The sequence below is a fragment of the Rattus norvegicus genome, chromosome 1 (genome assembly GCF_021556685.1).
Source record: "Rattus norvegicus strain SHRSP/BbbUtx chromosome 1, alternate assembly SHRSP_T2T, whole genome shotgun sequence".
In the NCBI taxonomy this organism is placed as follows: domain Eukaryota; kingdom Metazoa; phylum Chordata; class Mammalia; order Rodentia; family Muridae; genus Rattus; species Rattus norvegicus.
In genome coordinates this window covers 72024702-72040112 of record NC_141534.1, presented here as the reverse complement: position 1 = coordinate 72040112, position 15411 = coordinate 72024702, and the positions used below count along the sequence as shown (strand labels likewise).

At 43.7% G+C, this 15411-nt stretch overlaps 1 protein-coding gene and 1 pseudogene across 6 annotated transcripts in view; one reads left to right on the top strand and one right to left on the bottom strand.

Moving 5' to 3' along the window:
* Positions 1-14180, bottom strand: part of Zfp52 (zinc finger protein 52) — a 37555-nt gene extending 23375 nt beyond the window's left edge. For 2 of the 6 annotated variants that reach the window (XM_087567941.1, XM_087567934.1), the window contains exons 1-2: positions 14069-14180; positions 1067-1194 (exon numbers count right to left, since the gene is read on the bottom strand). The gene's annotated coding sequence lies outside the window, so the exon portion shown is untranslated. 6 annotated transcript variants of the gene reach the window in all.
* Positions 4544-4779, top strand: LOC134482874 (uncharacterized; annotated as a pseudogene).
* Positions 14181-15411: the final 1231 nt, after the last annotated feature.

The following is a 15411-nucleotide window of genomic DNA, read 5'->3' as shown; positions in this document are numbered from 1 at the left end:
TCGGATGCCAGTGTCCCATCCCCAAAACACAAAGAAGCCAAAACCAAATACTGCAATTTTGGTTTGGGGAGAGACCCTTCAGGAAAGTGGATTTGGGGGAAGGAGAAGGTTGCCTCAAGAATTCAGTGGTCAGTGTTGGGGCCCAGAGGTAGCCCTACAAATCATACAAATCCTGGTTTCAGACAAGGACAGTTTATTGAACACATACCCTAAGACAGATCAGAATTTGGAGGCTCAGCTACAATCCCAAACACTTCTCAGAACTGGCTTAAGAAGGAAAAAAATCACAATGAGCTCGTGTGCAGGTGCAGGAAGTGCTACCCTGTGGTCGGCTCTGACCCAAATTATTTTGGCTAGCTAGACAGAACAGCTCTAACTGACATTTATTCTGATTAGTCCTAAGTGGAGCATACAGTTTTCAAATTTCTTAAGATTAACCAACTTCAGAACATACAGAACATAATAGGGTATGTGGTCAGCACGATCCTGCTCTGAATCAAACTGTTTTCTGTGTCAATGACTAACAGGCATATTACAGAAACAATGTGAAATAGCTGGCAGGCATGGAACAAAATGGCTACAGCTAAGCTACAGGGGCAGACAGACCTCAACAGTCAGCCCACAGCAAGAAACCCAGGACTGAATTATGACGCACTGGACTGATTTCACCACTAGATGGCGGTCTTGTCCTCTTAGTAACTCAGAAACAAGTTTGTCTTCATGACTCAAAAAGTGCTTTGAGATAAGAGTAAAACTTTTTTTTTTTTAATACAGTGGTGAATGCAGAGAATGTTGCCCATCCAGATGCAGAAAATAAGTAAGGTTTGTGGTCCCAAGCCTAAAATAGTCAGTTTCACAATCCAATATCTTACTCTGAGAACATGGAGGAAAAAGAGATGGTTAGGAAATAAGAAGGGAGAGAGGGGGAAGGGCTAAGAACTCTAAGTCTACAGTTCTCTAGACTCCATACAACTACTGTAATCAGCAGCTAACAGCAGGTGTCCTTACCTGCACTGGCCTTACAGAAGACCACAGTCAGTGTAGGAAAGGGAATGGCTCACTTTACCTCTCAGACGTTGGCGATGGATGGAGAATCACTGCCTTTAGTTTTCATCCTCTGCTGAGCAGTCAGGCTCCAGCACATAACTCCAAACCCACAGTCTCACAAAGGGCTCTGGTTGATCTCAGTGGATCCTAGGCAATGTGAATAGATAAGAATATAGTAGGGGTTGGGGATTTAGCTCAGTGGTAGAGTGCTTGCCTAGCAAGCGCAAGGCCCTGGGTTCGGTCCTCAGCTCCGAAAAAAAGAAAAAAGAAAAAAAAAGAATATAGTAGAAAGACTGTTGGAATTGTGGACCACAATAGGGAAGAAGTAGGAGGTGAGAGTGGGCAGTATTTGAAGTGGGCAAAGAAACACACAATGCTGTGATATAGATGTATCCTCTGTGTGTGTGTGTGTGTGTGTGTGTGTGTGTGTGTGTAATAGCTAATAAAAATTTGGGGGGGAGTTGGGGATTTAGCTCAGTGGTAGAACGCCTGCCTAGGAAGCGCAAGGCCCTGGGTTCGGTCCCCAGCTCCGAAAAAAAGAACCAAAAAAAAAAATTGGGGGGCCTACTCATTCATTCATTCATCCCTTCATTCTTTCATGGTAGACAGGGTTTCTCTGTATAAACCTGTGTTTAAAAGTCAGTGATAACATGTCTAGATCAATTTAAAAAAATCAGTGTGTAATTTCTTTTTGGTTGTAACAGTATGTGGTGTTTTGGGTTTTTTGTTGTTGTTTTGGTTTTTTAACAGTTTTGGGGTCCAAGATGGCTTTGAACTGAGATCAGCCTTCCCTGCCTCTGGAATGCTAGGATTAAAGGCATGCTCCACGACGTCAGGCTCATTATCTGCCTTAGTATCAGGTAATAGAGTCAGAAGTCTTGATTTTTTTATGTGTAAAGAAGTATTAAATGTTAAGTCTATTTGCTGTTCTTCCAAGTCCTGATAGAATCCTGTCAGTCTGGTCCTGGGCATTGTTTTGAAGATGGGGTTTTATAATTGATTCAGTCATATTTCTCTTATTAGTCTTGTTTATATTGTTGTTTATATTTGGTAGGTTATGTGCACCTGGAAACTCATCCACCTCAACTAGAGTATCCTATCTCGAACAATAGATGTCTTTAATGTCAGTAGAAATAAGATCCACTTGGAATTCATTTCTCTCAAGTACATTGTACTTTTACCTTGGGGGAACTGTCAGGATCTTGTGAGCTGGGCAGTGGTGGTGCATGTGTTTAATCCAGGCACTTAGGAGGCAAAGGCAGACAGGTAGGTCTCTATGAGTTCAAGACCAGCCTGACCTACAGAGTAAGTTCCAGATCAGCCAAAGTTACACAATGAAACTCTGTCTCTACAAACAAACAAACCAACAAAGACATAAGATAAAGGTATGTGTATGTGGGCTCAGCCTGTTTCTCAGGTGGGTGATTTCATTGTCTTGTTCCTAGAGTTGGTGTCTTAGGACTTACTGTCTTACGGTCTGCCTGTTCCTGAAGCTGGTGCCTTAGGGTCTTTTTTAAATCAGGCCTGGTCCTTAAATGGAGACAAATGGGGTCAATGGTGCCTTTTCATAATATATTATAATCTGGCTTGAACTGGCTCACTTCACTGGTGGAGAAATAACCTATCAGATGGTGCCCAATGTAGAAGAAGTTGAGTCTCCAGTTCCATGGCTGGGGTTTTTCCTGACCACATGGGAACCACTTCTCTCCTCTCTCCTTCTCCACCTGAAGCATTTCTTCAGACTCCTTGAGTACCCATCCCTTGCAAGGATCCAGGAGCCTCATCCATTTCTCTGCTGAGTTGGGGGGTCGAACCAGAGTTTCATCCCTTCACTGCACTCACTATAGGGCTCCAGGTGCCCTCTAGCCCTGCCCTCCCCCAACCCCCCCCCACACCTCCCTCCTGTTGCAGCAGCAGTGGTGATTTGTCATAGTGACGGTGAACAACCAGGATGCTCATTTTAAATTGTCTACTTAAACCAAGAGGAGTAAAGTATACATGCTGCATAAATAGCGTGTGACTGGTTGCCATCTTGATTTTGGGTTAATAAGGGTCGAATTATAGCTTCACCACCATCTTTCTTAAGGACAACATCCTGTGATGTGAGCAGACCAGGAAACTCTCCAAAAGATACTTTTCAATAGAGGTAACATTTTTGGTTCTAGAGAGAGGCCATGCCTACTCTATCTTGGGTCCTGCCTCCATCTTAAAGAAAAAAAGCCTGAGAACTTGACCTGCAGCAGAACCCAAGCTGCATCCAAGTACCAGGAAGGAACCCACAGCTTCTGCTTGGCCCATACCCCAGAGTTACTCCCTAGCTACTTCCTAGCAACAGTTAATCAAAGATTAGTCTGATTGTTTCAGAAGTAGTTTCAGACCCATTGTTCATAGTCTTGCTTCAGAGCACCCTCCTATCATAGTCATTCAGTTAGGTACTTGCCAGGCTGGATACCCCTCACTTAATTCCATTCCCATTCTCTATTAAACCTTGTCCTGCTGAGGGTTCGAGTCTGCTCTGCCTTCCTTTCCTGTCCTGCTTTGTCAGGGTTGGGTTGGAGGAGAGCCCAAGCCCAAGCTTTTAATAAAGAAAACAGCTGCTTGGTGGTCATTTGGGACTCATGAACGCTTCCTGGCACAACATTTTGTTGCATTGGCCTGGAACTCCAAGGCCACCAGGACCCAGCCCTGGAGGGTCTTAATACAGGTAATGTCTGACTCTGTGTCTGTCCATGTGTGCTTGTGTGGTACTGCAATAATTCTGTTCTGAATAATTCTGTTATTCTGTTCTGAAGAGGCCTAAAATTCTGTATTTCCTGACAAGAAATGACAAAAGAGGATGTGGAATCTGGTTGTGGTGGTCAAGCTAGTACATCCTAGCCACCTGGTTGGGAGACATTCCAAAGACCCTGGAGGACAGAGTGCCCTACTGTTAATTTCTGTGAAGGACAGAGCTAAGAAGTCCTATTCACATTAGCTGCTGGCTAGCTGTCTGTTCAGTGTGTGTCACTTTAAGAAACGTTGGCGCACTGCCTCTGTTGACACTCTAAGACCCATCCGCCCTCTTAATTTAACCCTTTCTTTCCCCAGAAAAAAGGGACCACTACTTCACCAGGCCTGAGAGTCCAGGGCCAAGATGCGGTTGTCCCGCAGTTGAGTCCAGCTCTGGCAGCGGTGGGGACTCACGCGGGCGGGGCCTAGTCACTCGGCTGGGGGAGCCTACAAGTCACCGCGGCGCCCCGGGCGAGCCCCGACTGTCAGCGGGGCAAACCCGGGACCCCAGTGGCGAAGCTCTACTGAGCGCAGGGAGAGAGGCGAGGCCCTCGGCGCCAGCCAACTTGGGGCTGTGGCGCGCCCGGGCCCCTCGGGGATCCAAATCCCCTCCTCAGCGCTGGGCCTCCCTCCCTTCGGGCGGCCCCGCACGAGGAACTCGACCAGGCCCCACCGTTAGTCTCGGCTCACACAGGCGCGTTCCCCGCTCCCCCTGCTTCCGAGCGGCGCACACGAGGGTCTACAGCCCCTAGGATGGTCTAAGATTGGAACCTCTTATGGCCCTAACGGAGATCTCTGTGAGTGGGGAGCTGAGTTCCCAGATAGCAGGGCTTCAAGCGCGGACAGACTGGACAGGAGAAGCTCGGAGTGAGCAGATGTTTCCTTTACAGGAGCATAATAGAATGGACTCCTGGTCACTCATTTTGTTCAGTAAATGGCTACCCTTCCTACTGGGAGAAGTGCTCAATCCCTGTCTGAACAAATGTAGTATCCTCACTAAAGTTGTAAAGTCAGGGTCTCCATTGACACCATCCTGCCTCTCAGCCCACTGAGAAGCAACCACTACCTGGGCAGTCACCTACCCAGAGCTAAAAATAAACAAGACAACATACTATATTAAGATGGCAGGCAACCAGGAGGGCTTCAGACTAAATTTATCCAGACTCTGCCCCTCCACGCCCTCTGCCCAAATATTAAAATATAGGTAAGATTGGCTTTGCGAGCCTGAGTCTGTCATCCTGCCCTTGCATCTTCCTTGTTGATAACAGAGTTTAATATTGTCTTGCTAAAACCTAAGCCCTTGCATCTTTGCTTGTTGATAACAGAGCTTAACATTGTCTTGATAAAACCTAACAGATAAAATTTCTTCAACAGTTTATAAATGACCTCCTGGTGACAGCAGAAACCAAACAAAACTGTCTAAAAGAGACCCAGGACCTTTGGACTATCAAGCCTCCATTAAAAAAGCCCTACTCTGCCAACTACAGGCGAACTCCCTATATCCAGGAGATACATGTTAAGAAAAGGTCTGAGGTAGCTTTCTGAATCAAGAAATAAAAATTACTTTCTACACAAGCTTTGGGGTTGCCAAAAGTGACTAAGCCTTTCCATATCTTCATGGACGAGAGATCTGAGATAACAAGGGATACTGACTCGGACTCTAGACCCTGGCACTAGCCAGTGGCCTACCTGTCAAAGACATTAGACCAGACCTAGTTGCCAGAAGTTGGCCCCACTGTTTACACATCATTGTAGCAACAGCCTCCTGGTTAAGGATGCTGACACACTGTCACTGGGCCAAAGCCTGACCATCACCAATGCCTCATTACCAACTTCTCCTCTTAATACACCCCCCAACCGTATAGGCCCCAATTGCCCTAAGCCCAGCTATTCTGCTATCTGCTCAGTCGGGCCACTGCATGACTGCTTGGACATTTTTGGCTCACATCCATGGGAACAGACCAAATCTTCAGATAGCTTCATTCAGGATGGACAGAGGTTTGTGGGGGCAGTGGTAATCTCAAACACTGAGATCATACTGGCAGAGCCACTCCCAGCAAGAATGTCAGCCCAGAAAGCTGAACTGGTAGCTCTAACAGAGAAAAGACAAGAGACACAGATAGCCAGTGCGCCTTTGCTACCACTCAGGTCCATGAGGCTATTTATAGGGAGATGGACCTTCTGACAACAGAAGGAAAGTCTATAAAAAAAAAATCCTCTCCCTACCAAGGACTCTATGGGGCCTAAAAAGCTGCCCACCGTTCACTACTTGAGACATCAGAAAAGTCCTAGTTTTAGAGGGCAACAATAGGGCAGATCAAGAAGCCCACCATGATGCCCTAGAAATTGAACCTCTCTTGCCCCTGACTTCCCTGGATCTGGGGGATCCTATACTCCCTGACCACCCTAAGTATTCAAGTATTAAGATGGCATAATCTGGGTATCTTAGTCAGGGTTTCTATACCTGCACAAAGCATCATGGCCAAGAAGCAAGTTGGGGAGGAAAAGGTTGTTTCAGCTTTCACTTCCATGTTGCTCTTCATCACCAAAGGCAGTCAGGACTGGAACTCAAGCAGGTCAGGAAGCAGGAGCTGGTGCAGAGGCCATGGAGGGATGTTACTTACTGGCTTGCTTTCCCTTGCTTGCTTCTTGGTCATAATGTTTTGTGCAGGAATAGAAACTCTGACTAAGACAAGTTGGTACCAGGTGTGGAGTATTCCTGTGACAACCTGACCATGTTTTGGGGGAGGACTGTGGAAGGACTTTGGAACTTTGAGCTAGAAGAGCCATTGGGATGTTAAGAACTCTGTGGGATGTTCTATTGGAGCTGGGAAGATAATGTTGAGAACAGTGCAATAGATGGAGGCCTGGCTTGTGAAATTTCAGAGAGGAAGATTAAAGACTATTTTCGGGGCTGCTGCTGTTTTGATTGTGACGATTCTGTGGTTTTGGTTAGCTGGGGCTGAAGAATCAGCTGTGATTAAGAAGACACCAGAACTGCTGAAGTGTACCTTTGCATTACTGGGACTATCGATGCCCATCATCTGGAGCTAAGAAATTAGTGGTGATTAAGAAGAGACTGGCATCATTGAGGTAAAATCTTCTTGGAAGTGTTTTCTGAGAGCATAAAGAGGCTGTGTTCCAGAGATAGCCAAGGTTGTATCTGATGCTGTGGCTAGACTTGGTAATGTGTAAGAGTCACCCAGGTGGTACTGGTTTTGAAGGCATAAAGGAGTCATGCAAAGCAGCTGAGGCCATGTGAGAGGCCATAGAAGGTCATTGGTGAAGGTGCAGTCTCAGTTGCAATTGATGGCCCAGGACTGAAGGGGTCATGCAATGGAGTTGAGGCTTGGCACCATGAAGAGAGCCTATGAGAGGCTTTGGTGAAGCGTAGTTGCAGTGTTTTAGAGATGCCAGTACCATGAGATGACCACCAAGAACAGCAGCAGCAGTGAAGTACAGGCAGCTGGAGCCTGGAAGACAAGTTGTGTGCTACAAAGGGCAGAGCTGGAGAAGTGAGAGACTCTTCCTTCTTCCAATGTCCTTATGTAGGTCTCCAGCAGAAGATGTGTCCCAGATTAAAGGTATGTACCACCATGCCTGGATCTGGGTTAGGAATTTGCCCAAGTCTCAATGTTATGACAGATGGTAGAGAATAAAAGACTACAAACCCATTGTGCCAGGAGAAATGGGACTATACATACTTCAGAACACTCACTGCTCTTTTCACATGGGCATCGGAAAATACAGGATTTGCTAATATCAAGATTAGAGATGCCAACTCAAAGATAGCTAATACTCTAAAGAACCGTAAAGCCTGCCAGCTAGCTACTGCAGTGACTAATGAGAAGAACCCCGATAATATGTTCAGAGGCACAAAGCCCAGTCTACTGAGAGACAGACTTCACAGAGGTAAAACCAGAAAAATTTAGAAATACTTACTAATGTTTATTAGATATCTTTTTCAGGTTTGACTGAGTCTTTCCTCACTAAAGATAAAACTACATCCACAGTGACAAAAAAGCTCTCAAAAGATATACTGCCAAGGTTGAAGTGTTCCACAGACGATAGGGTCAGACAACGGACCAGCTATTGTGTCCCAAATAAGTCAGAGACTAGCCACTATTCTGGAAATTAATTAGAAGCTTTATTGTGCATATAGACCCCAGAGTTCAGGACAGGTAGAGAAAATAAACAAAACCCTAAAAGAGACCTTAACTAAATTGACCTAAGAGACTGGCAATGACTAAGTTAACTCTTTTTCCCTTCACACTCATGAAACTCCCCTTACCAAATGGGACTCACCCCTAATGAAATCATGTTCAGGAAGACCTCCCATTGTTCTTAACATACAGGCAGAAGTCATTGCTGAGTCTGAGGATCCCCAGTTGCTGGACGATCTTGAAGGTGTCTCATGGGCTCATAAACATGTTTGCCTAAGTTTCATATTCTCTATAAAACAGGTCCCCCTTTTGCCAGGGGTCATTAGAGCCTCATTACAAGAGTCTATACCACCACTCTGTAAGTTGATAGGATTACAATATAGAATCATAGACCCTTTTTCAGTTAAAGACGATCCAGACCAGGGAGAGGAATCTCAGCCTCAGGACTCTCCCCTGTCTCCCACTAATGGGGCCCCTATCCAAGCCCCACAAAAACTGGACAATGACAACCATGGTCCCCTCTAAAATATGATGGTCCACGCAGAGAGACAAATAACCCTATTAAAAAATGGGGTTCAGAACTAAACAAAGAATTCACAGCTGAGGAATGCCGAATGGCTGAGAAACACCTAAAGAAATGTTCAACATCTTTAGTCATAAGGGAAATGCAAATCAAAACAACCCTGAGATTTCACCTCACACCAGTGAGAATGGCTAAGATCAAAAACTCAGGTGACAGCAGATGCTGGCGAGGATGTGGAGAAAGAGGAACACTCCTCCATTGTTGGTGGGATTGCAGACTGGTAAAACCATTCTGGAAATCAGTCTGGAGGTTCCTCAGAAAATTGGACATTGAACTGCCTGAGGATCCAGCTATACCTCTCTTGGGCATATACCCAAAAGATGCCCCAACATATAAAAAAGACACGTGCTCCACTATGTTCATTGCAGCCTTATTTATAATAGCCAGAAGCTGGAAAGAACCCAGATGCTCTTCAACAGAGGAATGGATACAGAAAATGTGGTACATCTACACAATGGAAAATTACTCAGCTATCAAAAACAATGACTTTATGGAATTCACAGGTAAATGGATAGAACTGGAAAATATCATCCTGAGTGAGGTAACCCAATCACAGAAAAACACACATGGTATGCACTCATTGATAAGTGGATATTAGCCCAAATGCTCAAATTACCCTAGTTGCACAGAACACATGAAACTCAAGACGGATGATCAAAATGTGAATGCTTCACTCCTTCTTTAAAAGGGGGAACAAGAATACCCTTGGCAGGGAATAGAGAGGCAAAGATTAAAACAGAGGCAGAAGGAACACCCATTCAGAGCCTGCCCCACATATGGCCCATACATATACAGCCACCCAATTAGACAAGATGGATGAAGCAAAGAAGTGCAGGCCGACAGGAACTGGATGTAGATCCCTCCTGAGAGACACAGCCAGAATACAGCAAATACAGAAGCAAATGCCAGCAGCAAACCACTGAACTGAGAACGGGACCCCCGTTGAAGGAATCAGAGAAAGGACTGGAAGAGCTTGAAGGGGCCCGAGACCCCCTATGAACAACAATGCCAAGCAACCAGAGCTTCCAGGGACTAAGCCACTACCTAAAGACTATACATGGACTGACCCTGGACTCTGACCCCATAGGTAGCAATGAATAGCCTAGTAAGAGCACCAGTGGAAGGGGAAGCCCTTGGTCCTGCTAAGACTGAACCCCCAGTGAACATGATTGTTGGGGGGAGGGCAGTAATGGGGGGGAGGATGGGGAAGGGAACACCCATATAGAAGGGGAGGGGGAGGGGTTAGGGGGATGTTGGCCCAGAAACCGGGAAAGGGAATAACATTCGAAATGTAAATAAGAAATACTCAAGTTAATAAAGAAAAAAAGGAAAAAAATTTCCAATAAAAAAAAATATGATGGTCCAGTCCTTTCCTGTCACCAACACATACAGCCCTGAGTTAAGTGAGTCATAAAGACATAGTCCTGTTACTGTTTTCATGAGAGTAGATAAACTTCAGGAAGTCTCAAGATTGGCTCTTTTAATTACCAGAGAAAGGGGGAAAGTGAGAGGTCAAACCTACTTCACCGTGGAACTGGTCTCCATCTTAAAGAGAAAAAAAACCCTGAAAACTTGACCTGCAGCAAAACCCAAGTTGCATCCAAGTACCAGGAAGGAACCTACAGCTTGTACTTGGCCCATACCCTAGAGTTACTCCCTAGCTACTTCCTAGCAACAATTACAGATTAGTCTAGTTATTTCAGATGGACTTTCATCTGTGATTGCTTACAGTCTTGTTTCAGAGCACCCACCTGTTGGCTGACAATAGACGTTCAGTTAGATACCTGCCAGACTGGGACACCCCCTTGCTTACTCCCATTCTTTATAAAACCTTGTCCTGCTCAAGGTTTGAGGCTGCTCAGCTTCCCTTCCTGTCTTGCTGTATCAGGGTTGGGTTAAAGGCAAGCCCCAGCCTCAGCTTGTAATAAAGAGACCCTAGTGCTATTACACGGGAAACAGCTCCTTGGTGGTCTTTTGGGATTCACAAATGCTTCCTGGCATATCACTAGTCTCATAAAAGCTAGTATAACTAAAAATTCAAGCAGTAACCTTATAAATGTTTGTATCCTCTAGTGTGTTCGAAATTATATTCATGATCATCTTGAGAACTGATGCAGTTAATTATTAAGCCTTATTTACCCTCCTGTTTGTTGGAGTCTAGGAATTGCCTCATAAACCACACAAACACTGATCTCAGTCAGACAGGGATCGTTTATTAAGTATACATCCCAGGACTGGTCAACGAGGACCATAATCCCGATTTGGGAACTGAACCATGACCCTGAGTTAAGATCCCACAGGGTTTTTAAGTTCTGAATCCACACACATCTATGCCAAGTTATTTCACCAATCAGGACTTAGGGACAGAAGGAGTTTCTTAGGAACATGTCTTTGTTGTACATTTAACCTGTTCCCATCGGTTGGTGTATTTAAGTGGGGCAGGGGACTTACGTTGTCTAATACTCATGTGTTCTTGTTGACAGGAGGGAACCTGTCTAACATTCATGTCTTAACTTGCTAACCAGGATGTCAGGTATCAACATACATGTCTTTTTCTGCTTAGTAGGATGTCAGTTTCCAGGGTCTTGGAAGCTTAAACTTTACTGGACCACTACTCAAAATGGAAATTGTATTCTAGTTTCTTATATTGGTGCAGGTGTCTCTCTTACGTAGAGGTACATCCCAGGAGCAGCCTAGTATCATAAATGCTTATTCACAGGTGCAGGAAGTGCTATTGGGTAGTTGTTTTGGGTTCAAGCTTATTGTGGGTAACTATACAAAATGGTTTTATTAACTAAGACAAATTATAAACTACCTAAACAAAACAGTTTAAAAGCTATCACTGAAATGCAAAAAGGAACTCCTGTAAGCTACCATGTTATCTTACCTATAGTAGTCAACATTAGGAATAGAAATAATAACTACTGTTGGCATAAACTTCGGGGAAGTGGGGTCAAATACTGCTGTGGGAGTGAGAACTAGAGAATCAACTTTGAACATTGGTGTCCATATTCTAAAATAAAAAGGAGAGGAAGGGAGGGAAGGAGGGAGGAAAAGAAAGAGGAAAGGAAAGAAAAAGAAATCCGGGTGACACGATTACAGACCTGATGAGTGGCACTATTCCTGTGAAAACAAAGACACATGTCTACTTATCCCAGAGAAGGAATCAGTGACAAATCAATGTTGGGAACCAATGTGGGGCAAGCACAGTGGCACCAGAAAGAACTATTAAGGTTGAATGCGCTCAAACCCTGTGAATCTCAGTAGGAGTGGGGCCAGCTCCCTGCCTGTCTTTATCTGTTCTGGAACACACTACTGAGAACCATAGCAATCAGTTACATAGCATAAAACCCTTGAGTTCTCTATATTAATAAAGTATCTAGGTAGGTCTTGAGCATTCAGCCACCTAGCTTCTCTCCCTGGGCGTTCCTTCTTGCAAAAGGTATTTAATCCCTGGTTCACCCTCAGTACTATGTATGTATTCTCATTCACTGTCAAATAATCAGTATGAATAAGCAAGGACCATCTCTTCATTGAGGAACACCACAGGGCCAGGGGTGATGAGGAGCCCCAGTAATATGCCAGCAGTGCCTGGGTACCCAGGAGACTGGGAACCACAGAAATCATCCCGGACTGCACTCTTTTCCACTCTAGGAAAACTTGGACTGAGGACCCCAATTACTGACTGCATTCGGATTCCCCTGATCAGTGTGCTGGTGGTGCTTCAGACACCCCAGAAGCGAGGCAGGACTCAGTTCAGCAAGCCAATTCAAATTCATTAACCAATGTGGTTTCTTTTTTAGGGGTGTTTGTCTGCATGTATGTCTGTACCCTATATATGTTCTACTTGCAGAGGTGAGAGGAGGGCACTTGACTGACCTGGAGTTGAGGTTACAGATGGAGTGCCCATGTGAGAGTGTCGAGAATTCAAAGTGAGTCTTCAAAAGAGCGGATAGTACTCTCAACCACTGAGTCATCTCTAAATGCCAGTAGAACAGTGAGCTTTACTGGGGTGACTTACATAAGTGTGGCGAGAGGCTACTGATAGCACAAATGAATCAATGGCAATTGCCTCATCCTGTGAGGGTAAAGGTTAGTCAAGTTGCAAACCTGGGGATCACCGAACAGCTTGCAGACAGCTCATCTGAGGTGAGAAGTCTGTCTTTCAAGCCACTTGCTGCCTCCTTCAGAAGCTTTTTTGTCTGGTCCACACAGCTCAACTAGTTTATGGCTAGTCTGAGCATCTTCTGTGTAGCTCATTTTGTCTGACAGTGTCAACAGTCCTTACCAATTATATATGCTTGAGGCAAGAAGGCTCTAGTGAATCTTGCCAGTTTCTGGGGCTTCCTGAAGCTGTTAAGTCGTTTATTTCTGAGCTTCCTGAGATACTCTATAGGACTGAATGTTGACATCTCTCATTACAGAATCCAATTTCTTTACTTCTGCTTTAATATCCTGTGTTTTAAGGTGCTTCTTCTGTTGTGGTATAATTAAAAAAGGGCTCGACCTGGTCCCATGAGTTCCCACTCCGCGCAAATCCACACACTCTGTTTCTCTGTCAGCCACTTTCACACATTGCCCACTAGGTGGGTTTTTACCACCCTTGATAGATATATTGTGTTCCACAGGCCATGCTAGCGTGGCCCCACACCATGCTAGCCCCAAGCATTTTATAGCTTAGCATGGCTTCCTGTCACAAACTCTGCTCACAATCCCAACAAACCAGTTAAGTCATGACTCAACAAACTGGAACCCAACAGTCAGATTTATATGCTAAATGCTCAATGTACAATACATTCCCACAATTAACTTACAACCAATTGGTAAGGATATAAATCATCCTTAGATATATTTTGTTCATCTAGACATACAAAGTTCTGTAAACATCCATCCCTTAAAAATAGTTATAACATCCGCCACTTTGTTCTCTTAGCTGTTCCCTCTCCTCTCACTTGCTCTGGTATCCTCCTCCTTAAAACTTTTCTCCCACCCATCCTTCCTTCTCATCCAAGGTCAGTGGTTCTCAATCTGTGAGTCATGGCCCCTCTGGGGTCAAACGACCTTTTCACAGGGCTTGCCACGACCACTCTGCATATCAGATATTTACATTATGATTCTGTAAAAAAAATTTTATTGGTTATTTTTTACATTTCAAATGTTGTCCTTCTTGGGGAACGTATAAAACTTTTCAGTGTTTATATGTTGAATTTTTCTTCTAACAATTAAAATAATATAATTACAATGATGGACATGGAGCTGCAAGACATGGGGTTAAATATTATATGATAGTACGTTTCTGAATGCATTGTGGAAACCAAATGACAGTTGCATGATACCTCTAGAGTGGAAAATGGAATGAATAAATCATATACCATCAAAACGTTCCCTTCTACTATCAAACTTTCCCTTGTCTCATGTTGTTTACAAGCAGCTTAACAGAGTTTACTACCATAAAATCAATATAGAGAAAGAGGAGATGGAAGTTCTACAAACAAAATGTTCTTACCGACAGAAACCAGGTTGCTATAATTCTCCAACATCACATCAATGTACAAAGCCCTCTGAGCAGAGTTCAGGCACTCTCACTCCTGGGAGAAATCCACAGCCTAAAACAGACCCTAAAAGAAAAAAAATGCAATTTGACTATGTGCTATGGGTCAGTGCTTTCCTGGATATAAGGAGATGGGATATAGATAAGCGAAGACTATTATTCAAAAAGATGATTTCTAATACAGTCACACGGTGTTCTAACTGTGTAAAAACAGGATAATACAATAGTCTCACAAGAATATCCATGAAAAAAAAAAGACACACATTTAAAATCTGGACACTGTTATCTGTTAGATCTGCTTGTGTTTGTGTCTACAGGATCACAGTCGTCTACATGGCTCAGATACAGGATCACAGTCTACATGGCTCAGATACAGGATTACAGTCTACATGGCTCAAATACAGGATTACAGTCTACATGGCTCAGAAGTCAAATTTGTGATAAGGAAATGTGCTTTGAAAGCTGTACCTGAAGATCTTGCTAGAATGTTGACTCCGAATCACCCCTGTCTGCTCTTCGGCTATTCTACCAAGTTCAGTTGGGATTTTTAAACTCTAGGTTAAATCCACACCATTAAATAGTGAAGGAGTAGATACGAAAGGCAGAATTCATGATTAATTTTATAGGCAGAGCTTTGTTTTTTTCCACAGTATTAAGGAACATAAAAACACAGCATACTTTTAATTTAACATTAACATATAAGATCAAGTAGTCCATGAAATTAATTTTATGAGAATATTGGGCTACTTCCAAGCACATTTGGGATAATCCAAAATTTTCCAAAATTATAGGTATAAACCAACTTAGACAAATAATGATTCCATAAGTTTTGAAGAATATATTCCCAAAGAGGTATAAAATTTGAGGGAAGCCCCAAAACACACCAAGTAATGTTTAGGTTGCAGTAATTGTGGATGCATTGAATAATGACGCAAATTTCCTGGGATTGAATGAATATACTAATATAGTCACAAATTGTGTGAGGATTTTACTCACTTCTCAGTGTTTTTCAAATATACTATAGCTCAGGAAAATGTTTCAGGAGAAAATTTGAGCTATTCTGTCTGAATTTTATAGTTCTTAATGTGTTCTTTTTCGTAAGTATGGTGTATTGTCTATCAGGATTTTAGATTAGTAGTGTTTGTGATTCTTCTTTTCTTTCTCTGAAAATACAAAGATGTAGTGACATAGTCTGACTATTCCATGAGTCGGGGATACAAATGTAAACCTGTCATCCAGAATCCATTTCCAAAATCTCCACTTTAACACAGTGCAGCTTCAGGGTAGGAGAGGAGAGC